The sequence below is a fragment of the Primulina eburnea genome, chromosome 3 (assembly GCF_022965805.1).
Source record: "Primulina eburnea isolate SZY01 chromosome 3, ASM2296580v1, whole genome shotgun sequence".
Taxonomy (NCBI): Eukaryota; Viridiplantae; Streptophyta; class Magnoliopsida; order Lamiales; family Gesneriaceae; genus Primulina; species Primulina eburnea.
The window spans coordinates 32,350,636-32,376,089 of NC_133103.1; positions in this window are offsets into that span (position 1 = coordinate 32,350,636).

Consider the following 25,454-nt stretch of genomic DNA (forward strand, 5'->3'; position numbering starts at 1 on the left):
CCTCAGCTGAAGACCACCGAGAGAGCTCCAGGGAAAGTGCAAGCTTCTTCCATCTTTGAATCAAACCATGTGCAAGAATTAGCCATCCAAAGTGAAATCCGATTTCGGTTTTGAACTCCCCTCCGTATTAGCTACAAGGTGATGTAAGGTTTACTCAGTTTCTATATGATTTGAGATTGAGATGTTGGGGAAATTGTAATATGATAGTTATATTGTGTTCTTGATGTATTGAACATGATATATTTGCAAACGGATCAAAGAACGGATGTCATATGCTATTGTTGCTATTTTCTAGCATTTTTAGAAGTAAGATATTCAGATTTTGAGTAATATCATGTGCTTCTAATGATGAATTGGTGATATATGTTGAGAGTTGGATTGATCGGTATCAGGAATATACGTCGTTATGCCGTCAAATTGTACCAAGATCAAGTATAGATTGTATAAATGTCTTGGTTGAGTTAGAGATTGATAAATTGTGTATCAACATTTCCATTTCAGATTCGTATTGGTGACAACGACAGCAATTGTGCGACGAAAGGTATAAGCCATGTTTGTTTGGGAAGCCACAACTCAAATAAGATATTATTTGAGTTTCCCAACCAAAATCACATACTAGTATTGTTGTATATATGGTAACATGTTTATGACTTGTTTATAGAATTATATCCAAATCTTGTAACATGATTATGTTTTGATTATAGAATTGTATTCAAGCATATAAGATTATTGTGATATTCAGATATGAATATGAGCATGCTTTGTTTACAGATTGATATTCATTGCATTTAAGATAGGAGAGTCGTTGACAGCCATTGTCAACTATCTAGATGTTCGGTGTATCTCAGCTTAGGAGCAGCCTTGACTCCTATTGCAGTCATTGATACAGCTCAGACCGAAGTCTAGGAATAAGACGTACAGTCACCCCGAGTGGGAGGGTAGGTGACAGCCATTGACGTCTTATTCACACCGGGATCCCTAGAGTTATAGTCGAGTCGAGTCCAGACATGGTTTGATTCGCATTGCATATTTATATGAATGTCACTCATATTAGCATGTTTCATGTTTAGATTGATTATATGCATGTATACATATTTATACTGGGATTTGTTCTCACCGGAGTTTCCGGCTGTTGTTATGTTTGTATGTGTTCATAACAACAGGTGGGGCAGGATCTGGGTCACGCAGAGGATGAGAGATGGACATAGCGTGGTGATCTCGGGCATAGCAGAAGAACTAGTAGTTGTACTTTTTGTTAGAGTAGGTGCCCGTCGAGCCAAGTGTTGGCCGAGTGTTCACAATGAAACTCTATGTATAAACAATCTTTATTTTAGTAATATTTGAAATTATTATTTTGGCACATCTTTATCTGTATACCCATGCTAGTTGCATAGATAAAGCCCTTGAATATACAAATAGTAGAAAGAATATGATATGCTCATATGATGAGTATCATGAAACTCATATTTGTAATACTGTATATTCTAAACAGTTCCTAGTCGATTCAGCCGCCACTAAGAAGGATATAGGCCGCTCGAGTTAGAGACTAGTATCTGCGATGTGAGTACCATGTTTCATTGGTAGGGGACATTGTGATGTCCGAGCATGCAGATAGGTGCTCCTGGTAGAGTGCACTGAACAACCCTCCATAAAAGGACTTTCCAAGTGATTCTCACTTATCGAGTGGAAAAGTCCTAGTTTATGGTTGTACACCATTAGTCCTTATGACCCGGGACAACATTGAGACTCTATGTGCTAGCATTTCACTTTGACTTGTTTACCGACTCTTATGGGGTCATCAGGTGGCAAGGTTGGGTGTCATGTCGAAACATATAGGAGTCGATGCATTGTAGTCGGGGATTCACCGCTCACCTTCGGGTATGGATATCCTATGTGTTATCATGTGTATGTAGGTCGAAATCTCTGGCCAGAGTATGGTTGTAATTATGAAAGGGGTTTCATAGATTACACCATTGATGCAACTACGACATGACACATAGTATCGATTCATTGACAACTCTCGATAAACCAATGGTTGTCGAATCGATCGGGATATATGAGTTGAAGGGACCGTACTGTACGCTAACCATAATTGAATGGTTCTTACAGGCACTATCATTTGATACCTAGGGAATCATGTAAGCGATGCTGCTAGGAGTTTAACATGATTGGTTGGGTACTATCAGACTTGAGTTCTGACGTTCTTATTATCAAGGAGTTGATAAATAAGAATGGAGCAATTGGGGTATGCTCATATAAGGACATGTTTAGTCCGAATCACATAGGGATGTGAACCCACGGCTAGTTGTATCAATGAACCATTGAGGGCCACACAAGTACTGTCTTTCTAGAACCCGTTGAGAAGTAAAAATAGTTCAATGTGTTGAACGGCTTATAAAGGAGTTTATAAGCGTAAGGAAAATTAGAAGTATGACTTCTATAAAGGAGAAATTAGTTCAATGTGTTGAACGGCTTATAAATGAGTTTATAAGCATAAGAAAAATAGAAGTATGACTTCTATGAGAGAAATGTAACTTTTAATTTATGAATGTGTTCTTAAATTAAAAGTTGGCCAAATAAATAATGTATTTGAAAATTGTGATTTTCATAAACATTATTTTGGACTAAATTAAATTAATTCAAGTGTTGAATTAATTAAACACTAGTGGGCCTAGTAGAGTCCAAGTAATTAAATTAATTCAAGTGTTGGATTAATTAAATAAAATTGGGTCTAGTAGAGCCCAATTAGAAATAATTATTAAACTAGTGGGCTTGAGTAAAATCAAGTAATGGTTAAATGGTCTCAATTGTTACAAGCCCATATATAATGTGCATGGGGAGATGAAAGGTTGGGAGACAACTTTTTCAAGGTTCTAGGCTTGGGATGCTAAAAAGTGTTTTGGCTTTTCCCACAACCAAGACTAGTCATCCTCCCTCATTCTACACTCAACATTTTCGAAAATGTCTCTCCTTCTCTCCTAGGGATGAATAGTGCCGAAAATACTATTCATTTTCTCTCATATTTTTGTTCTTCAATTGTTGGAGAAACAATACACTTTTCAAAGAAAAATGCTCTAATTTTTCTAGTGCAAAATTAGAGTGGTTCTAGCTAGTTGGTGGTGGGCTTAATATTTGAGCAAGGTGGGCTCAAAGGAAGCTTGAAGATTGTCTTGCCATTGAAAAGCTTAGTTGTATATCAACTAAGTTGGAGCCATCATCAATATTTTAAGATTGATAGGTAACGATTTTCTTACACCCTATGTATGACATATTTGTGTTTTTGTATTTGCTACATGAAATGAGGGGTGGCCGAAAATTTACATGAAAAATTTGATTTTTAAACTTCCGTTGCGCTTCCGGTCACCGTAACCGATCCCCTTTCAAGTGGTATCCGAGCTATGGTTACGATTTTGTGTAGCAACTACAAGATATTATATTGAGATTGATTTCTAACCGCATGAGGATGAAATTTTGCAACAAAATTCAAGGTTTGATTGGGATTTTTTCGGGCAGCATGTTGCTGCCCGTGTCGGGCAGCTCGGGCTGCCCGAGGGGCTGCCCGTTTCGGGCAGCAAGGGCAGCCCCCCCGAACAGCCCCTACTTTTAATAAAAAAAAAATTTTTTTGTTGCCGGAATCCGGCGACGGAGCTCCGGCGACGGCGATGACGACTAGGGTTTCCAAAAGTGTTTTGGATTATCAAAGTGTCATGGGACTTGAGTTGTTGGGCCATTGGATGGCTAACATATTTGTGAATTTTAAATGGGCCAAAACGTTTTTGGTGAAAAATGAGTTTTTGGGCCCTTAAGTTTAAAATTACAAAAGTTGCAAATATTTTCTCATGAAATAAATATTTTAAGTTGGACTTTAAATATTTATAGTAAATGGTGATTTACAAGAAATTCGGTTATAAATAAATTAATTTGAAAGTAGACAAAGGTGTTTGTATACTTTGTTAATTTAGTTTATAATCGTGGCTTTTAGTGATTGGATCAAGATATATAATATCGGATCAATTAATTATTGTGATAATTAATTGATGGTGTATGATATGTGATATTATGCATGAAGGATGATCAAAAGCCCAAGACCAATTTGCTAGGTGTATGCTATGATATTTTGTGTTGAATGATTGTAATAATTATCAATTTATAAAGTGGGCTTGGTTTATGGCCCGTTCCCACCCCATGAGATGTATCCCTATTTGCCATGGATATTTATTTGTAAATATTAGTATAGTGGATGATCAAGATTGGAAGATGGTGGCCATGATGATTATGAAGATCGAAGACATGTAAATATTGGAAGCTAATGTAATAGTTGCATTGCATCCCGTGCATTTACCCTAGGCCCGTGTTTAGCTCACACGGTCCGTTAGTATTGGGGCGATTGATCATCCTTGTTTGTTTACTGTTTATAATATATGCATGGTATGTTATAAATAATGAGTATGTGCGTTATTATTATGATAATAACAAAGTTGCATGAATCCGGCAAACATACGATCAAACATGGCGAGCTTTTAAAATAAAAATTAATGATGAGACCTTTCAAAATTAAAAACCCTCATTTTGAATAAGATTCAAAATTAATATCAAGCCCGAAAAGGGGAATTATAAATTTGTTTATAATTTCCATGTCTTCCATCGACAAATGGGTGCATGACGAAGCGCTACCCGTGCTCGGGGCTCGGCTCATATTATTGGGGGGGCCCTTAGTACCGGAAAGCTGTGACATACATTTGACATGGTGATGTGAACTACGTGGAACTCCCATGACTTCGGCTCAGATAATTGAGGGAACTCATGGCGACCGTCCATTAAGGTTCAACATCGATGGGTAAGGCTTGACACGTAAAGATGAACGACGTCAATATTGGGTCCTAATCAAACGTGAGACAAAAGTTTACGTAGAGGGTTGCATTGTGATGCAATTGGAAACTACCTTTTATGAATTGTGATTGGCTGATATTATTCGGGATCATAATTCGCTAATTGGACCTTACGTACCTACTGAGGAAAGGAGTTTCCCGTTTTCACTAGAGGGTAGTGAAAGATGTCAAAACAGTGGGAGCAAATATTTATGAAGTAAAAGTCCAAACTTCATATCTTAGTAAATATTTTAAAATAGTCATCAACATTTATCTGTTTTTACTTTTCAGTACAAATTGACAATGTCTTCGATTCGCAATCCGATATCTATAATACTCGACAAACACTTATTAACTGGACCTAATTACCTCACTTGGCTAAGAAACCTGAAAATCGTCTTGAATTGGGAAAGGGTAGCATATACACTGACTGAGTCGCCCCCTGTTGAGGCTCCGACTGACTGCAATCCTGAGGAATTGCAGGCTTACAAGGAATGGTGTAACCATGACTTGATATCCAGGTGTTATATGCTGACTTCTATGAATGATGAGCTACAGAGGCGTTTTGAGGGTGCAAAGAATGCTGCTGACATTCATTTGCACCTCAAGGAGCTCTTTGGTGAGCAGACTCGGCCTCTTAGGCATGCTACCGTCAAGGAGCTAATCACTTTGCGCATGCGTGATGGGGCCTCGGTCCATGAGCATGGCCTAAAGATGATCGGGCTCGTGGACAAGCTCGTTGGCATGGATCTGATCTTGTCTTCGGAGTTGACCACCGACGTGTTGCTGTTATCATTGCCTAGCTCATTTGATCCTTTTGTGGTGAACTTCAACATGAACAAGATGGAGCCGACCCTTGAGGAGTTGGTGAATATGCTTGTTACGTTTGAATCAACCATCTAGAAAGAGAAGTTGGTTCTTTATGTGGGTTCTTCATCTGGTACGAAGATTGATCCACATGGGAAGGGAAAGAAGCGTTCTTTCCAACGTCCCAAGAAGAACGTGCCCCTGTTGAGGCAATCTCCGAATCCCGTTGTGGCAGCCATACCAGTTAAGGCTGACAAGACTAGTGATGAATGTCATCACTGCAAGAAGCCTGGACATTGGAGGCGTAACTGCAGAGAATATCTTGCCCAGAAAAGTTCTGGAAACGGTATGTTCTAAATTGAAGTAAACATTTCAATTAACTCTAATTCTTGGGTATTGGATACCGGATGTGGATCACATCTCTGTAATGTGTTACAGGTGATGGGAAGAAGTAGAAAGCTTAAGGAAGGTGTGACCTTCTAGAAGATGGGCAATGGAGCAAGAGTTGCTGCCAAGGCTGTTGAAGATGTTTACTTATTGTTGAACAATAGTTTTATGAGATGTTTTGTTTGTACCTAATTTTGTGAAAAACATTGTTTTCATTTCTATGCTGATAAAAATGGATATTCTTGTTTATTTTGCAAAGGTGTTTGCAACATTTACATGAATGAATGTTTGATTGGTACTGGTGAACTTGAAAACGATCTCTATAACTTAAAATTGAAAGATATTCCATTAAATGTCCATACAAAGGCAGACACCATATGAGATTTGGATGTGTAAGTCTCCCAAATATTCTTATCTTAGAATATGGGGAGCCCTGCTTATTTGAAGCAGGTAGTGGGAGATAAATTGGATAGTCGATCCATTTTATGGTACTTTGTGGGATATCCACGGAATTCAATTGGATATCATTTCTATCATCCCCAAGAAACAAAGGTGTTTTTTTCTAGGAATGCAACCTTTTTGGAAAAGGAATTTTCTATTGGATAGAAAAGGGGAGATGATAGAACTCGAAGAGGTTCGAGAGACACCCACAATTATAGAACCCACACCCGAAGAGCCAAGAGAGGAGATACAAGCTCCTATAAGATCCGAGAAAGTCTCGAGACCACCTATGAGGTATGGTCAGCTTCTTGAAGAGGGCCATGATGAGCCTAACCATGGATGTGATCCATGGACCTTCAAGGAAGTGTTATCTGATGCTGATTCATCCAAATGACTTGAAGCTATGGAATCTGAGATGAATTCCATGAATTCGAACCAAGTGTGGAATCTCGTGGATCCACCTGAGGGAATTGTTACCATAGGGTGTAAATGGATTTACAAGAGGAAACTTGGGGCGGATGGGAAGGTATTGACCTTCAAGGCGCGATTGGTGGCAAAAGGATGAAAGCGGACCGGTTACGGTGGCCGGAAGCGCAACGGAAGTCAAAAATTTTAAATTCAAGCAAGAATTTTTGGCCACCATGTATATTGTGCAATATTTACATTTTAACAAACCATACATATGATGTAAGAAGATATTACCTATCAACCTCTTGAGGTTGATGTATGGCACCAACTTTGTTGTAAACAACAAAGCTCTTCAAGGTTGAAGATCTACAAGCCTCCAACTCCCTTTCCTTCAAAATAAGGCCCACCACTAGCAAGGTAAACCCCTTCTTGTTTTTCACTAGAAAAACAAGAAGATTTTTCAATGAAAAGATTTTGTTTCTCCAACAAATTGAAGAACACAATGAAGAAAAATATTTTGAGAGAAAAAGCTTCAAGGTTTCGGCCAAGTAGAGAGGGTAGAATGAGAGAGTGAAGTCTAGTCTTGGGTGTGTCAAAAGTTGGGAGACAAAGTTGCATGCCTTTTGAATTTTTTAATAAAAAGTAATCCACACCTCTTCACCTCCCAAGCATGCAAACCCTAGCATGTCATGTATATATAATATGGTTTTTAACACATTAAAAACCATGGACTAAATTTTTAATTATCTCAAACACATTTGAGATTAATTAAATACTACTTGAATTTATTCAAGTCCCATTAGTTAAATAATTATTTTAATTGAGCTCTACAAGACTCAATTAAATTAATTCAACACTTGAATTATTTTAATTATTTGGACTCTACTAGGTCCACTAGTGTTTAATTAATTCAACACTTGAATTAATTTAATTTAGTCCACAATAATGTTTATGAAAATCACAATTTTCAACTACATTATTTACTTGGCCAAATTTTAATCTTAGGAACACTTCCTTAAATTAAAATTTATATTTCTCTCTTAGAAGTCATACTTCTATTTTTCTTTACGCTTATAAACACATTTATAAGCCGTTCAACACATTGAACTATTTTACTTCTCATCGGGATTTACAAAGCTAATACTTGTGTGGCCCTCAATGGTTCATTGATACAACTAGCCGTGGGTTCACATCTCCATGTGATTCGGACTAAACATGTCCTTATTCGAGCATACCCCAATTGCTCCATTCTTACTTATCAACTCCTTGATAGTAAGAACGTCAGAACTCAAGTCTGATAGTACCCAACCAATCACGTTAAACGCCTAGCAGCATCGCTTACGTGATTCCCTAGGTATCACATGATAGTGCCTGCAAGAACCATTCAATTATGGTTAGCGTACAGTACGGTCCCTTCAACTCATATATCCCGACCGATTCGACAACTATTGGTTTATCGAGAGTTGTCAATGAATCGATACTATGTGTCATGTTGTGGTTGCATCGACGGTGTAATCTATGAAACCCCTTTCATAATTACCACCATACTCTAATCAGAGATTTCAACCCACACATACATGAAAAACACATAGGATATTCATACCCGTAGGTAAGCGGTGAATCCCCGGCTACAATGCATCGACTCCTATATGTTTTGCCGTAATACCCAACCTTGTCACCTGATGACCCCATAAGAGTCGGTAAACAAGTCAAAGTGAAACGCTAGCACATAGAGTCTCAATGTTGTCCCGGGTCATAAGGACTAATGGTGTACAACCATAAACTAGGACTTTTCCACTCGATAAGTGAGAACCACTTGGAAAGTCCTTTATAGAGGGTTGTTCAGTGCACTCTACCAGGAGCACCTATCTGCATGCTCGGACATCACAATGTCCCCTACCAATGAAACATGGTACTCACATCGCAGATACTAGTCTCTAACTCGAGCGGCCTATATCCTTCTTAGTGGCGGCTGAATCGACTAAGAACCGTTTAGAATATACAGTATTACAAATATGAGTTTCATGATACTCATCATATGAGCATCTCATATTCTTTCTACTATATGTATATTCAAGGACTTTATCTATGCAACTCGCATGGGTATAAAGATAAAGATGCGCCAAATTAATAAATTCAAATAATATTAAAATAAAGATCGTTTATACACAGAGTCTCATTGTGAACACTCGGCCAACAATTGGCTCGACGTGCACCTACTCTAACAATCTCCTACTTGCACTAGAGCCAACTACCCATATACTTCAGACCCATTGATTCGCGATGCTTCTCGAATGATGGTCCTGGTAAAGGCTTAGCTAATGGATCAGCAACATTATCTGCGGAGCCGACTTTGTCGATCGACACTTCTCCTCGTTCCACGATCTCTCTGAGGATGTGGTACTTTTTCAATACATGTTTGGACTTCTGATGAGACCTTGGCTCCTTCGCCTGAGCTATGGCTCCCGTGTTGTCACACATCACCGGGATAGGAGAAACTCCATTAGGAATGATGCCCAACTCTTGGACGAAATTCCTAATCCAAACAGCCTCCTTTGCTGCAGCCGATGCAGCAATGTATTCTGCCTCAGTGGTGGAATCCGCAGTACTGTCTTGCTTGGAACTCTTCTAAGAGACAGCACCACCATTGAGAATGAATATGAATCCGGAGGTTAACTTCGAGTCATCAACATCGCTTTGGAAGCTAGAGTCGGTATAGCCTTCCAATTTCAGTTCTCCACCCCCATAGACCAAGAACAACTTATTGGTCCTTCTCAAATACTTGAGGATGTCTTTCACAGCTTTCCAGTGTGGAAGACCAGGGTTGGATTGATATCTACTCACTACACTTAGTGCAAAAGCCACGTCAGGACGTGTAGATATCATCCCATACATGATGCTACCAATACCCGAAGCATACGGAATTCGTATCATCGCCGCTATCTCTGCATCAGTCTTGGGAGACATAGACTTGGATAGGGACACGCCATGACACATTGGTAGATGTCCTCTCTTGGACTTATCCATCGAGAACCGCTTCACGATGGTATCAATGTATGTGGACTGAGTGAGACCAAGCAATCTTTTTGATCTATCTCTATAGATCTGTATTCCCAATACAAAAGATGCTTCACCCAAGTCCTGCATCGAGAACTTACTTGCCAACCATATCTTAGTTGATTGCAACATTCCTACATCATTCCCAATGAGTAGAATGTCATCAACATAAAGAACAAGGAATGTCACAGCACTCCCACTGACCTTCTTATACACACAGGGTTCCTCAGGATTCTTAGTAAAACCAAACTCTTTGATTGTACTATCGAATCTGAGGTTCCAACTCCTAGATGCCTGCTTAAGACCATAAATAGATCTTTGAAGTTTGCATACCATATGCTCACTTCCGATAGATGTAAACCCTTTAGGTTGAGACATGTAAATTTCTTCCTTAATATCCCCATTAAGGAAGGCAGTCTTGACATCCATCTGCCATATCTCATAGTCATACCATGCAGCTATGGCTAGCAAAATCCTAATGGACTTGAACATCGCAACTGGAGAAAAGGTTTCCTCATAGTCAACACCTTGCCTTTGAGTATATCCTTTTGCTACCAATCGCGCCTTGAAGGTCAATACCTTCCCATCCGCCCCAAGTTTCCTCTTGTAAATCCATTTACACCCTATGGGAACAATTCCCTCAGGTGGATCCACGAGATTCCACACTTGGTTCGAATGCATGGAATTCATCTCAGATTCCATTGCTTCAAGCCATTTGGATGAATCGGCATCAGATAACGCTTCCTTGAAGGTCCTTGGATCACATCCAAGATTAGGCTCATCATGGCCCTCTTCAAGAAGCAGACCATACCTTATAGGTGGTCTCGAGACTCTCTCGGTTCTTCTAGGAGCTTGTATCTCCTCACTTGGCTTCTCGGGTGTGGGTTCTACAACTGTGGGTGTCTCTCGAACCTCTTCGAGTTCTATCATCTCGCCTTTTCTATCCAATAGAAATTCCCTTTCCAAAAAGGTTGCATTCCTAGAAACAAACACCTTTGTTTCTTGGGGATGATAGAAATAATATCCAACGGAATTCCTTGGATATCCCACAAAGTAGCATAAAATGGATCGACTATCCAATTTATCTCCCACTGCCTGCTTCACATAAGCAGGACACCCCCATATTCTAAGATAAGAATACTTGGGAGGCTTACCCATCCATATCTCATATGGAGTCTTGTCAACTGCCTTTGTATGGACATTGTTCAACAACAGTGCCGCTGTTTCAAGCGCATATCCCCAAAAGGATGGCGGCAACTCCGTGAACCCCATCATAGACCGAACCATGTCCATCAAAGTCCGGTTACGACGCTCCGAGACACCATTCAACTGCGGTGTAGCGGGCGGAGTCCACTGCGAGAGAATCCCATTCTCTCTAAGATACTCTTGGAACTCGGCACTCAAGTACTCACCACCTCGATCCGATCGAAGTGTCTTGATGCTTCGTCCCAATTGCTTCTCTACTTCACTTCTGAATTCTTTGAACCTTTCAAAGGCTTCAGACTTGTATTTCATCAAATACACATACCCATACCTCGAAAAGTCATCGGTAAAGGTGATGAAGTAGGCATATCCATGCTTAGTAGTGATGCTAAGCGGACCGCACACATCGGTATGGATCAAATCCAATAACCCTTTGGCTCGCTCCGCATGGCCCTTAAAGGGAATTTTGGTCATATTTCCTTTTAGACAGGATTCACAAGTCGTGAGAGCATTAATATCGGACATATCAAACATGCCAACTCCCACTAGCTTGTTCATCCTTCTTGAGGAAATATGTCCTAATCGAGCATGCCATAATTGTGCCGAATTTAGAGTATCTTGTTTGCGCTTATTTGTTGTTGTTATTTCTTGGACATTGTTAAGTGGAATATCTTTTAATTTTAAGATGTAGAGATTGTTTTCAACTTCTCCGGTACCAACTAAACATTCATTCTTGTAAATATTGCAAACACCTTTGCCAAATAAACAAGAAAATCCATCAATATCAAGCATAGGAATGGAAATAATGTTTTTAATCAAGTCTGGTACGAACAAAACATTTCTCAAAACAAACTTAAAATCATTGTTTAAACATAAATAAACATCTCCCACAGCCTTGGCAGCAACCCTTGCTCCATTGCCTATCCTCAAGAAGGTCTCACCTTCTCTGAGCTTCCTACTTCTTTCCATCACCTGCAAATCATTACAGAGATGTGAGCCACAGCCGGTATCCAATACCCAAGAAGTAGAGTTAATGGAGATATTTATTTCAATGTAGAACATGCCTTTGCCAGAACCCTTCTAGGCAAGATATTCCCTGCAGTTACGCCTCCAATGTCCAGGCTTCTTGCAGTGATGACATATGTCAACTGTCTTCTCAGCCTTGGCTGGCGCGGCTGCCACTACGGGACTCGGAGTCTGCCTCTTCAAGGGCTCGCCCTTCTTGGGGCGCTGGAAAGAACGCTTCTTTCTTTTCCCAGGTGGACCGGTCTTCGTGCCAGATGAAGAGCCCACATAAAGAACCGACTTCTCCTTTTGATTGTGGACTCAAAGGTCACAAGCATGTTCACCAACTCTTCAAGGCTGGGCTCGAGCTTGTTCATATTGAAGTTCACAACAAAAAGATCGAAAGAGCTAGGCAGTGACAACAGCAACACATTCGTGGTCAACTCCGATGGTAAGATCAAATCCATGCCAACGAGCTTGTCCACGAGCCCAATCAACTTTAGGCCATGCTCATGGACCGAAGTCCCATCTCGCATGCGTAAAGTGATGAGCTCCTTTACTGTGGCATGCCTCAAAGGCCGAGTCTGCTCACCGAAGAGCTCCTTGAGGTGCATATGAATGTCAGCAGCATTCTTAGCATCCTCGAATCGCCTCTGCAGCTCATCGTTCATCGAAGCCTGCATATAACACCTCGCCTTCAAGTCATGGTCGCACCAATCCTTGTAGGTCTGCAATTCCTCAGGAGTGCAGCTATTCGGAGCCTCAGCAGGGGGCGACTCAATCAGTGTGTATGCAATTTTCTCCGAGTTCAAGACAATCTTTAGATTTCTTACCCAAGTGATATAGTTAGGTCCGGTTAGAATGTGTTTTTCGAGAATGACGGAAAACGGGTTGCGAATTGATGACATTGTCAAAGATTTGTACTGAAAAGTAAAACAGATAAATGTTAATGACTATTTTAAAATATTTAATAAGATATAAAGTTTGGACTTTTACTTTATAAATTATCGCTCCCACTGTTTTGACATTTTCACTACCCTCTAGTGAAAACGGGAAACGCTTTCCTCAGTAGGTACGTAAGGTCCAATCGACGAATTGTGATCCCGAATAATATCGGCCATCACAATTTCTAAAAGGTAGTTTCCAATTACATCGCCATGCAACCCTCTACGTATACTTTTGTCTCACGTTTGATTAGGACCCAATAATATGACGTCGTTCATCTTTACGTGTCAAGCCTAACCCATCGATATTGAACCTTAATGGACGGTCGCCATGAGTTCCCTCAATAATATGAGCCGAAATCATGGGAGTTCCACGTAGTTCACATCACTATGTCAATGGATGTCACAGCTTTCCGGCACCCAGGGCCCCCTCAATAATATGAGCCGAGCCCCGAGTACGGGTAGCGTTCATCATGCATCCATTGTCGATGGAAGACAAGGAAATTATAAACAGATTTATAATTCCCCTTTTCGGACTTGATATTAATTTTGAATCTTATTCAAAATGAGGGTTTTTAATTTTGAAAGGTCTCATCATTAATTTTATTTTAAAAGCTCGCCATGTTTGATCGTATGTTTGCCGGATCAAGCAACTTTGTTATTATAATAATAATAACGCACATACTCATTATTTATAACATATCATGCATATATTATAAATAGAAAAACAATACAAGGATGATCAATCGCCCCAAAACTAATGGCCCGTGTGAGCTAAACACGGGCCTAGGTCCAATCCTAGGGTAAATGCACGGGATGCAAATGAAACTAAATTATTACATTAGCATCCAATATTACATGTCTTCGATCTTCATAATCACCAAGGCCACCATCTTCCAATCTTGATCCACTATTCTAATATTTACAATTAAATAACCATGGCACATAGGGATACAACTCATGGGGGTGGGAACGGGCCATAAACCAAGCCCACTTGAAATTGATAATTATTACAATCATACAACACAAATATCCTAGCATACACCTAGAAAATTGGGCTTGGGCTTTTGATCATCCTTCATGCATAATATCATATATCATACACCATCAAATAATTATCACAATAATTAATTGATCCAATATTATATATCTTGATCCAATCACTAACCGCCACAATTATAAATTAAATTAACAAAGTATACAAACTCCTTTGTCTATTTTCAAATTAATTTATTTATAATCGAATTTCTTGTAAATCACAATTTACTATAAATAATTAAAGTCCTACTTCAATTATTTATTTTATGAGAAAATATGTGCAACAATTGTAAATTTAAACTTAAGGGCCCAAAAACCATTTTTCACCAAAAAATATTTTGGCCCATTTAAATTTCACAAATTATGTTGGCCATCCAATGGCCCAACATCTCAAGGCCCATGACACTAGGATTCACCAAAACACTTTTGGAAACCCTAGTCGTCATCGCCGTTGCCGGAGCTCCGTCGCCGGTTTCCGGCAACAAAAAAAATGTTTTTTTTATTTTTAAAAACAGCAACTTTCGGCTGCCCCATATGCTGCCCGAAATTCTCAGGCAGCCCGAGATTTCACGGGCAGCAGCAAGCTGCCCGAAACAATTTTTTTTTTTTTTGTTACTAAAATTTTCGGCCTTCATGATTTTATGCACAAAAAAATTCTCAAGCGGTTAGAAATCGATCTCAACATAATATTATGCAAATATTACACAAAAACCGTAACCATAGCTCGGATACCACTTGAAAGCGGACCGGTTACGGTGGCCGGAAGCGCAACGGAAGTCAAAAATTTTAAATTCAAGCAAGAATTTTCGGCCACCATGTATATTGTGCAATATTTACATTTTAACAAACCATACATAGGATGTAAGAAGATATTACCTATCAACCTCTTGAGGTTGAAGTATGACACCAACTTTGTTGTAAACAACAAAGCTCTTCAAGGTGTAAGATCTACAAGCCTCCAACTCCCTTTCCTTCAAAATAAGGCCCACCACTAGCAAGGTAAACCCCTTCTTGTTTTGCACTAGAAAAACAAGAAGATTTTTCAATGAAAAGATTTTGTTTCTCCAACAAATTGAAGAACACAATGAAGAAAAATATTTTGAGAGAAAAAGCTTCAAGGTTTCGGCCAAGTAGAGAGGGTAGAATGAGAGAGTGAAGTCTAGTCTTGGGTGTGTCAAAAGTTGGGAGACAAAGTTGCATGCCTTTTGAATTTTTTAATAAAAAGTAATCCACACCTCTTCACCTCCCAAGCATGCAAACCCTAGCATGTCATGTATATATAATATGGTTTTTAACACATTAAAAACCATGGACTAAATTTTTAATTATCTCAAACACATTTGAGATTAATTAAATACTACTTGAATTTATTCAAGTCCCACTAGTTAAATAATTATTTTAATTGAGCTCTACAAGACTCAATTAAATTAATTCAACACTTGAATTATTTTAATTATTTGGACTCTACTAGGTCCACTAGTGTTTAATTAATTCAACACTTGAATTAATTTAATTTAGTCCACAATAATGTTTATGAAAATCACAATTTTCAACTACATTATTTACTTGGCCAAATTTTAATCTTAGGAACACTTCCATAAATTAAAATTTATATTTCTCTCTTAGAAGTCATACTTCTATTTTTCTTTACGCTTATAAACACATTTATAAGCCGTTCAACACATTGAACTATTTTACTTCTGATCAGGATTTACAAAGCTAATACTTGTGTGGCCCTCAATGGTTCATTGATACAACTAGCCGTGGGTTCACATCTCCATGTGATTCGGACTAAACATGTCCTTATTCGAGCATACCCCAATTGCTCCATTCTTACTTATCAACTCCTTGATAGTAAGAACGTCAGAACTCAAGTCTGATAGTACCCAACCAATCACGTTAAACGCCTAGCAGCATCGCTTACGTGATTCCCTAGGTATCACATGATAGTGCCGGCAAGAACCATTCAATTATGGTTAGCGTACAGTACGGTCCCTTCAACTCATATATCCCGACCGATTCGACAACTATTGGTTTATCGAGAGTTGTCAATGAATCGATACTATATGTCATGTTGTGGTTGCATCGATGGTGTAATCTATGAAACCCCTTTCATAATTACCACCATACTCTGATCAGAGATTTCAACCCACACATACATGAAAAACACATAGGATATCCATACCCGTAGGTAAGCGGTGAATCCCCGGCTACAATGCATCGACTCCTATATGTTTCGCCGTAACACCCAACCTTGTCACCTGATGACCCCATAAGAGTCGGTAAACAAGTCAAAGTGAAACGCTAGCACATAGAGTCTCAATGTTGTCCCGGGTCATAAGGACTAATGGTGTACAACCATAAACTAGGACTTTTCCACTCGATAAGTGAGAACCACTTGGAAAGTCCTTTATAGAGGGTTGTTCAGTGCACTCTACCAGGAGCACCTATCTGCATGCTCGGACATCACAATGTCCCCTACCAATGAAACATGGTACTCACATCGCAGATACTAGTCTCTAACTCGAGCGGCCTATATCCTTCTTAGTGGCGGCTGAATCGACTAGGAACCGTTTAGAATATACAGTATTACAAATATGAGTTTCATGATACTCATCATATGAGCATCTCATATTCTTTCTACTATATGTATATTCAAGGACTTTATCTATGCAACTCGCATGGGTATAAAGATAAAGATGCGCCAAATTAATAAATTCAAATATTATTAAAATAAAGATCGTTTATACACAGAGTTTCATTGTGAACACTCGGCCAACACTTGGCTCGACGTGCACCTACTCTAACAAAGGATATACTCAAATACAAGGAGTTGACTTTGAGGAAACCTTTTGCCCAGTTGCAATGTTCAAGTCCATAAGGATATTGCCAGCCATAGCTGCATGGTATGACTATGAGATATGGCAGATGGATGTCAAGACAGTCTTTCTTAATGGGGATTTTAAGAAACTGATTTACATGTCTCAACCTGAAAGGTTTACATCTATCGGAAGTGAGCATATGGTATGCAAACTTCAGAGATCTATTTATGTTCTAAAGCAGGCATCTGGGAGTTGGAACCTCATATTCGATAGTACAATCAAAGATTTTGGTTTTGCTAAGAATCCTGAGGAACCCTGTGTGTATAAGAAGGTCAGTGGGAGTGCTGTGACATTCCTTGTGCTTTATGTTGATGACATTCTACTCATTGGGAATGATGTAGGAATGTTGCAATCAACTAAGATATGGTTAGCGAGTAAGTTCTCGAAGCAGGACATGGGTGAAGCATCTTTTGTATTGGGATACAGATCTATAGAGACAGATCGAAAAGATTGCTTGATCTCACCCAGTCCACATACATTGATACCATCGTGAAGCGGTTCTCAATGGGTGAGTCCAAGAGAGGACACCTACCAATGTGTTATGGCGTGTCCCTATCCAAGTCTATGTCTCCCAAGACTGATGCAGAGATAGCGGCGATGACAGGCATTTCTTATGCATCTACGATTGGTAGCATCATGTATGAGATGATATCTACACGTCCTGACGTGGTTTTCGCACTAAGTGTAGTGAGTAGATATCAATCGAACCCTGGTCTTCCACACCTGAAAGTTGTGAAAGACATCCTCAAGTATTTGAGAAGGACCAATAAATTGTTCTTGGTCTATGGGGGTGGAGAAATGAAATTGGAAGGCTATACCGACTCTAGCTTCCAAAGCGATATCGATGACTCGAAGTCAACCTCTAGGTTTGTATTCATGCTCAATGGTGCTGCTGTCTCTTGGAAGAGTTCCAAGCATGACAATACTGCGGATTCCAGCACAGAGGCCGAATACATTGCTACATCAGATGCAGCAAGGGAGGCTGTTTGGATAAGGAATTTCGTCTAAGAGTTGGACGTCATTCCTAATGGAGTAGCTCCTATCCCGGTGTTTTGTGACAACACGGGAGCTTTAGCTCAAGCAAAGGAGCCAAGGTCTCATCAGAAGTCCAAACATGTATTGAGAAAGTACCACATCCTCGGAGAGATTGTGGGAAAAAGGAGAAGTGTCTTTTGACATAGTCGGCTCCGCAGATAATGTTGTTGATCCACTAGCTAAGCCTTTACCTGGACCATTATTCGAGATGCATCGCGAATCAATGGGTTTAAAGCATATGGGTAGTTGGCTCTTGTGCAAGTGGGAGATTGTTAGAGTAGGTGCCCGTCGAGCCAAGTGTTGGCCGAGTGTTCACAATGAAACTCTATGTATAAACAATCTTTATTTTAGTAATATTTGAAATTATTATTTTGGCACATCTTTATCTGTATACCCATGCTAGTTGCATAGATAAAGCCTTTGAATATACAAATAGTAGAAAGAATATGAGATGCTCATATGATGAGTATCATGAAACTCATATTTGTAATACTGTATATTCTAAACAGTTCCTAGTCGATTCAGCCGCCACTAAGAAGGATATAGGCCGCTCGAGTTAGAGACTAGTATCTGCGATGTGAGTACCATGTTTCATTGGTAGGGGACATTGTGATGTCCGAGCATGCAGATAGGTGCTCCTAGTAGAGTGCACTGAAAAAACCTCCATAAAAGGACTTTCCAAGTGGTTCTCACTTATCGAGTGGAAAAGTCCTAGTTTATGGTTGTACACCATTAGTCCTTATGACCCGGGACAACATTGAGACTCTATGTGCTAGCATTTCACTTTGACTTGTTTACCGACTCTTATGGGGTCATCAGGTGGCAAGGTTGGGTGTCATGTCGAAACATATAGGAGTCGATGCATTGTAGTCGGGGATTCACCGCTTACCTTCGGGTATGGATATCCTATGTGTTATCATGTGTATGTAGGTTGAAATCTCTGGCCAGAGTATGGTTGTAATTATTAAAGGGGTTTCATAGATTACACCATTGATGCAACTACGACATGACACATAGTATCGATTCATTGACAACTCTCGATAAACCAATGGTTGTCGAATCGATCGGGATATATGAGTTGAAGGGACTGTAGTGTACGCTAACCATAATCGAATGGTTCTTGCAGGCACTATCATTTGATACCTAGGGAATCATGTAAGCGATGCTGCTAGGCGTTTAACATGATTGGTTGGGTACTATCAGACTTGAGTTCTGACGTTCTTATTATCAAGGAGTTGATAAATAAGAATGGAGCAATTGGGGTATGCTCATATAAGGACATGTTTAGTCCGAATCACATAGAGATGTGAACCCACGGCTAGTTGTATCAATGAACCATTGAGGGCCACACAAGTACTGGCTTTCTAGAACCCGTTGAGAAGTAAAAATAGTTCAATGTGTTGAACGGCTTATAAAGGAGTTTATAAGCGTAAGGAAAATTAGAAGTATGACTTCTATAAAGGAGAAATTAGTTCAATGTGTTGAACGGCTTATAAATGAGTTTATAAGCATAAGAAAAATAGAAGTATGACTTCTATGAGAGAAATGTAACTTTTAATTTATGAATGTGTTCTTAAATTAAAAGTTGGCCAAATAAATAATGTATTTGAAAATTGTGATTTTCATAAACATTATTTTGGACTAAATTAAATTAATTCAAGTGTTGAATTAATTAAACACTAGTGGGCCTAGTAGAGTCCAAGTAATTAAATTAATTCAAGTGTTGGATTAATTAAATAACATTGGGTCTAGTAGAGCCCAATTAGAAATAATTATTAAACTAGTGGGCTTGAGTAAAATCAAGTAATGGTTAAATGGTCTCAAATGTGTTTGAGACATTTAAATAAAATTCCATGGGCCTTGTAATTGTTACAAGCCCATATAGAATGTGCATGGGGAGATGAAAGGTTAGGAGACAACTTTTTCAAGGTTCTAGGCTTGGGATGCTAAAAAGTGTTTTGGCTTTTCCCACAACCAAGACTAGTCATCCTCCCTCATTCTAGACTCAACATTTTCGAAAATGTCTCTCCTTCTCTCCTAGGGATGAATAGTGCCAAAAATACTATTCATTTTCTCTCCTATTTTTGTTCTTCAATTGTTGGAGAAACAATACACTTCTCAAAGAAAAATGCTCTAATTTTTCTAGTGCAAAATAAGAGTGGTTCTAGCTAGTTGGTGGTGGGCTTAATATTTGAGCAAGGTGGGCTCAAAGGAAGCTTGAAGATTGTCTTGCCATTGAAGAGCTTAGTTGTATATCAACTAAGTTGGAGCCATCATCAATCTTTTAAGATTGATAGGTAACGATTTTCTTACACCCTATGTATGATATAGTTGTGTTTTTGTATTTGCTACATGAAATGAGGTGTGGCCGAAAATTTACATGAAAAATTTGATTTTTAAACTTCCGTAACCGATCCCCTTTCACTTTTGACATGTACTGTATTTAATTACTAGTTGTTGAGAATGGATGGAATAAGACATGTTGTACCTTATGTTTGTAAAATAAATAAAGACTTTATGCTTGTTTATACAACATTAGAATAAATGTTGAAAAGCGAAAATTTGACCCACTTTTTATACTAACGATCCCTTGAATCCCAAAGAAAAGAGTTAGAGCCCGGGTCCCCACAACAAGTGGTATCAGAGCCGTAGGTTCTGTAGATTGAGATAGAATAGAATGAGCGGGGTAGATTGAGTCATCTGCCTTGTTTATATCATGCTAGCATATCATGCTTTGTTGCTTTCTCTATTACGTGTTGTGTTATCTGATTTAATTGCAGCATGTAATGGTTAAGACTGAATCAGAACCGATTCTGGATCAGAGGTAAATGATCAGAGGAGGGCTGAGACAGTTGGTATAGATTGTATACTAAACTGTTTGAATAGCAGATACATGCCTCCTAGAAGAGCAGCCGTTCCGTTACGACCACCAGCACCAGAACAGGGTAGCACATCTGGTGATACGATGGATGTCATTGCTACGCCCATGGAGACTCTATTAAAGCGATTCCAGTCTTTCCGACCACCGACTTTAAAGGGTACAGAAAATGCAATTGAATGTGAAAGCTGGTTGGAGGATATCGAGATGTTATTCGAGTCTCTGGAATATAGTGATGAGAAGCGAGTGAAACTTATTGGCCATCAACTGCAAGATGTGGCTAAGTATTGGTGGTTGAATATTAGAAGAGCATTAGAGCAGCGTGGCACAGAGATTACATGGAAGGTGTTCAAGACAGAGTTCTATCAGCGATTCTTTCCTGTATCCTACCGAAAAGATAAAGGCGCTGAATTTTCAAACCTGAGGCAAGGGCAATTAAATATTGAAGATTACGTTGCTAAATTTTCTTCCTTGCTTCGCTTTGCACCTCACGTTTCAAGTAATGATGAGGCCGTGGCAGATCAGTTTATAAACGGCTTAAATCCTGATGTCTTTACATTGGTTAATACTGGGAGACCCAATAACTTCGCTGAAGCCTTGAACCGTGCAAAAGGAGCAGAAGCAGGATTTCTTAGGCAACGGAGTGTTCCGTACGTTGCTCCGAGTCCGAGACCACCACTACCTCCAGCACAACCTCCTTCAAGATTCGATAGCGGTGGTAGTAGCAGCGGACGAAAAGATCAATTGAAAGCGAAGGGCAAACAGTTTAAGAGGGCAGGGAGCAGTTCGTCGAGCTCCAGCGGGTCAAGACAGAAAGGTCCTGGCCAGAGTTTAGAGGTGATGAGTGGATATTGCAGTACTTGTGGAGGTAAGCATGCCACATAACAGTGTCAAGGTGTAGTGGGCAGGTGTAACATATGTAAGCAAACGGGGCATTATGCCAAGGTCTGTCCTCAGAGAAGTGGGTGCATCGAGATTTCAGGGTGCAGGGTCATCAACATCCGTAGCTCAGCCTGAGAGGCAAGCTTCATCTGTTCACTCCTTTCAGCCGCCACCTGCACAGACCCAGCCTCGAGCCAGAGGTGGCCAGACAGGGAGTCAGCCTCAGAGACAACAGGCTCAGGTGTTTGCGTTGAAAAAGGAGCAAGCACAGGATGCCCCAGATGATGTCATAGCAGGTAACTGTTCTCTTTGCGGTTATCCTGCTTATATATTGATAGATACGGGTGCATCGCATACAGTCATATCAGAACGATTTGCATTATTGCATTCCTTGCCTGTTGAGTCTTTGTTGGATGTCGTGTCGATTACTTCTCCGTTAGGAAGTGAATTTGTATCGGTGACTACAATTTGAGGGTCATGAAATTGATCTAGATTGCATAGTACTCGGGTTAGATGATTTTGATTGCATTGATGGAATTGATATGTTAACAAAGTACAGAGCCACCGTGGATTGTTTCCACAAGATTGTCAGATTCAGACCAGAAATGGCAGAAGAGTGGAAATTCTACGGTAAGGGTTCCAGATCTCGGATTCCCTTGATTTCGGCTTTGACTATGAATAAGTTGTTGCAGAAAGGAGCAGATGGGTTCCTTGTGTATGTTGTAGATGTACAGAAATCTAGCCCGACATTGGCAGATCTGCCAGTAGTACGAGAATTTGCAGATGTGTTTCCAGAGGAGATTCCAGGGTTACCTCCAGTGCGAGAGGTAGATTTTAGTATTGATTTGATTCCAGGTACCACTCCTATTTCGAGAGATCCGTATAGGATGGCGCCGATAGAGTTGAAAGAATTGAAAGCACAGTTGGAAGATTTGCTAGCCAAGGGATATATCAGACCTAGTGTATCTCTTTGGGGCGCTCCGGTACTATTTGTGCGAAAGAAAGATGGATCGATGCGGTTGTGTATCGATTACAGGCAACTGAATAAGGCCACGATAAAGAATAAGTATCCTTTGCCTAGAATTGATGATTTATTTGATCAGTTGCAGGGATCCTCTGTTTATTCTAAGATTGATTTGCGATCCGGATATCATCAGCTCCGAGTTCGAGATGTAGACATACCGAAGACAGCATTTCAAACCAGGTATGGGCATTACGAATTCATTGTCATGCTTTTTGGTTTAACTAATGCTCCGGCGGGATTTATGGGCTTGATGAATCAAATATTTCAGAGGTATTAGATGATTTTGTGATTGTCTTTATCGATGATATTCTGGTGTATTCTAAGAATAGGAATGAGCATGCAGAACATCTCAGAATTGTGTTGCAGACACTGAGAAATGAGAAATCATGCCAAATTATCAAAGTGTGAATTTTGGTTGAATCGAGTTGTCTTTTTGGGACATATCATATCTGGAGATGGTATTTCTGTAGATTCGAGTAAAGTGGAAGCTGTGATCAGTTGGTCGAGACCGACTTCTGTGCCAGAGATACGCAGTTTCATGGGTCTATCAGGATACTATAGACGATTCATCCAAGATTTCTCCCGTATTGCGAAGCCAATTACACAATTGACACAGAAGAATACGCCATTCCTATGGTCTGAGGAGTATGAGTCTAGCTTTCTAGAGTTGAAGAAGAGGCTGACCAGTGCACCTGTCTTGATGATTCCTTCAGGTACCGGTGATTTCGTTGTATATTGTGATGCCTCTCACCGAGGTTTGGGATGTGTTCTTATGCAGCGAGGTCATGTGGTCGCATATGCCTCAAGACAGTTGAAAACTCACGAGACTCGATACCCCATTCATGATCTTGAATTGGCGGCTATCGTATTTGCACTAAAGATCTGGCGTCATTATCTTTATGGCGAGAAATTTGATATCTATTCAGACCATAAAAGCCTAAAATACTTGTTTTCTCAGTCGAAGTTGAACATGCGACAACGTAGATGGCTTGATCTGCTGAAAGATTTTGATTGCGAGATCAAATATTATCCAGGGAAGTCAAATGCAGCAGCAGACACCTTAAGTCGAAAGGTTTGTTCCCTATCCTTATCCACGATAGGTGTTACAAAGCTAGTTGAAAACTGCTGTTTCTCTGGATTAGAGTTTTATACAGATAGGAGGCCACTACGAATTACAGCTATTCAAGTTGAGCCAGACTTGATCATAAGGATCAAAGAAGCTCAATAAACCGATCAGAATGTGCAAAGATCGATTCAAATGGTCAGATCAGGGCATTTGTCAGAATATCAGGTGCGTGAGCATGTTTTGTACGTCAATAACCGTCTCGTAGTGCCAGATGTTTCAGAGTTGAGGCATCAGATTATGTCCGAAGCGCACTGTAGTCGGTTTAGCATTCATCCTGGTGGCAGGAAGATGTACAATGATTTGAAGACACAGTTCTGGTGGAAGCAGATGAAGTCAGACATCGCAAAATATGTGTCTAAATGCTTGAACTGCCAACAGGTGAAGGCCGAAAGGAAGAAGCCCGGAGGGTTACTTCAGAGTTTAGCTATTCCAGAATGGAAATGGGATCACATTTCCATGGATTTCGTGACGAAGTTACCCCGATCTTCCCGAGGCTGTGATGCAATTTGGGTCGTTATCGACAGATTGACCAAATCAGCTTGTTTCATCCCGTACAAAATGACTTACAGAAACGATCAAATGGCGGAGATATATGTCCGAGATGTAGTCAGATTTCATGGTGTGCCGAAGTCTATCGTATCAGATCGTGATCCACGATTCACTTCACACTTCTGGCACAGTTTACAGCAGGCCTTAGGTACGATATTACACCTGAGTACTGCTTATCATCCTCAGACAGACGGACAGTCAGAGCGGACTATCCAGACGTTAGAGGATATGTTGAGAGCCGTAGTGCTAGATTTTGGAACTAGTTGACAAGATTCCTTACCTCTTTGCGAATTCTCTTATAATAATAGCTATTAGACAAGCATTGAGATGGCACCGTTTGAAGCTTTATATGGTAAGAAGTGCAGATCTCCGCTATACTGGGATGACATTTCAGAGGTACCAGAACTTGGACGAGATATGATTCGTGACATGACTGAGAAGGTGAAAGTCATTCAGAAGAGAATGAAGACGGCACAAGATAGACAAGCCAAGTACGCCAATATCAGACGTAGACCGTTAGTATTCGAACAGGGAGACAGAGTATTCTTAAAGATTTCTCCTTTCAGGGGCATTGTCAGATTTGGCAAGCGCGGAAAGTTGTCTCCTAGATACGTCGGTCCTTACGAGATCTTAGAGAAAATTGGCGATCGAGCCTATCGACTGGCTCTTCCTCCTTCTCTATCCAGTATACATGAAGTTTTTCATGTATCGATGTTGCGTAGATACATGCCAGATATTTCTCATGTCATTCAGCCTGACGAAGCTGAGCTTGATCAGACATTGAGCTATATTGAACAACCGATTCAAATTCTTGATCGGAAGGAAAAGAAGCTCAGAACGAAGACTATTCCTCTAGTGAAAGTCCAATGGAGTCGTCACGGCGCTGAAGAAGCGACATGGAAGACAGAAGCCGACATGCG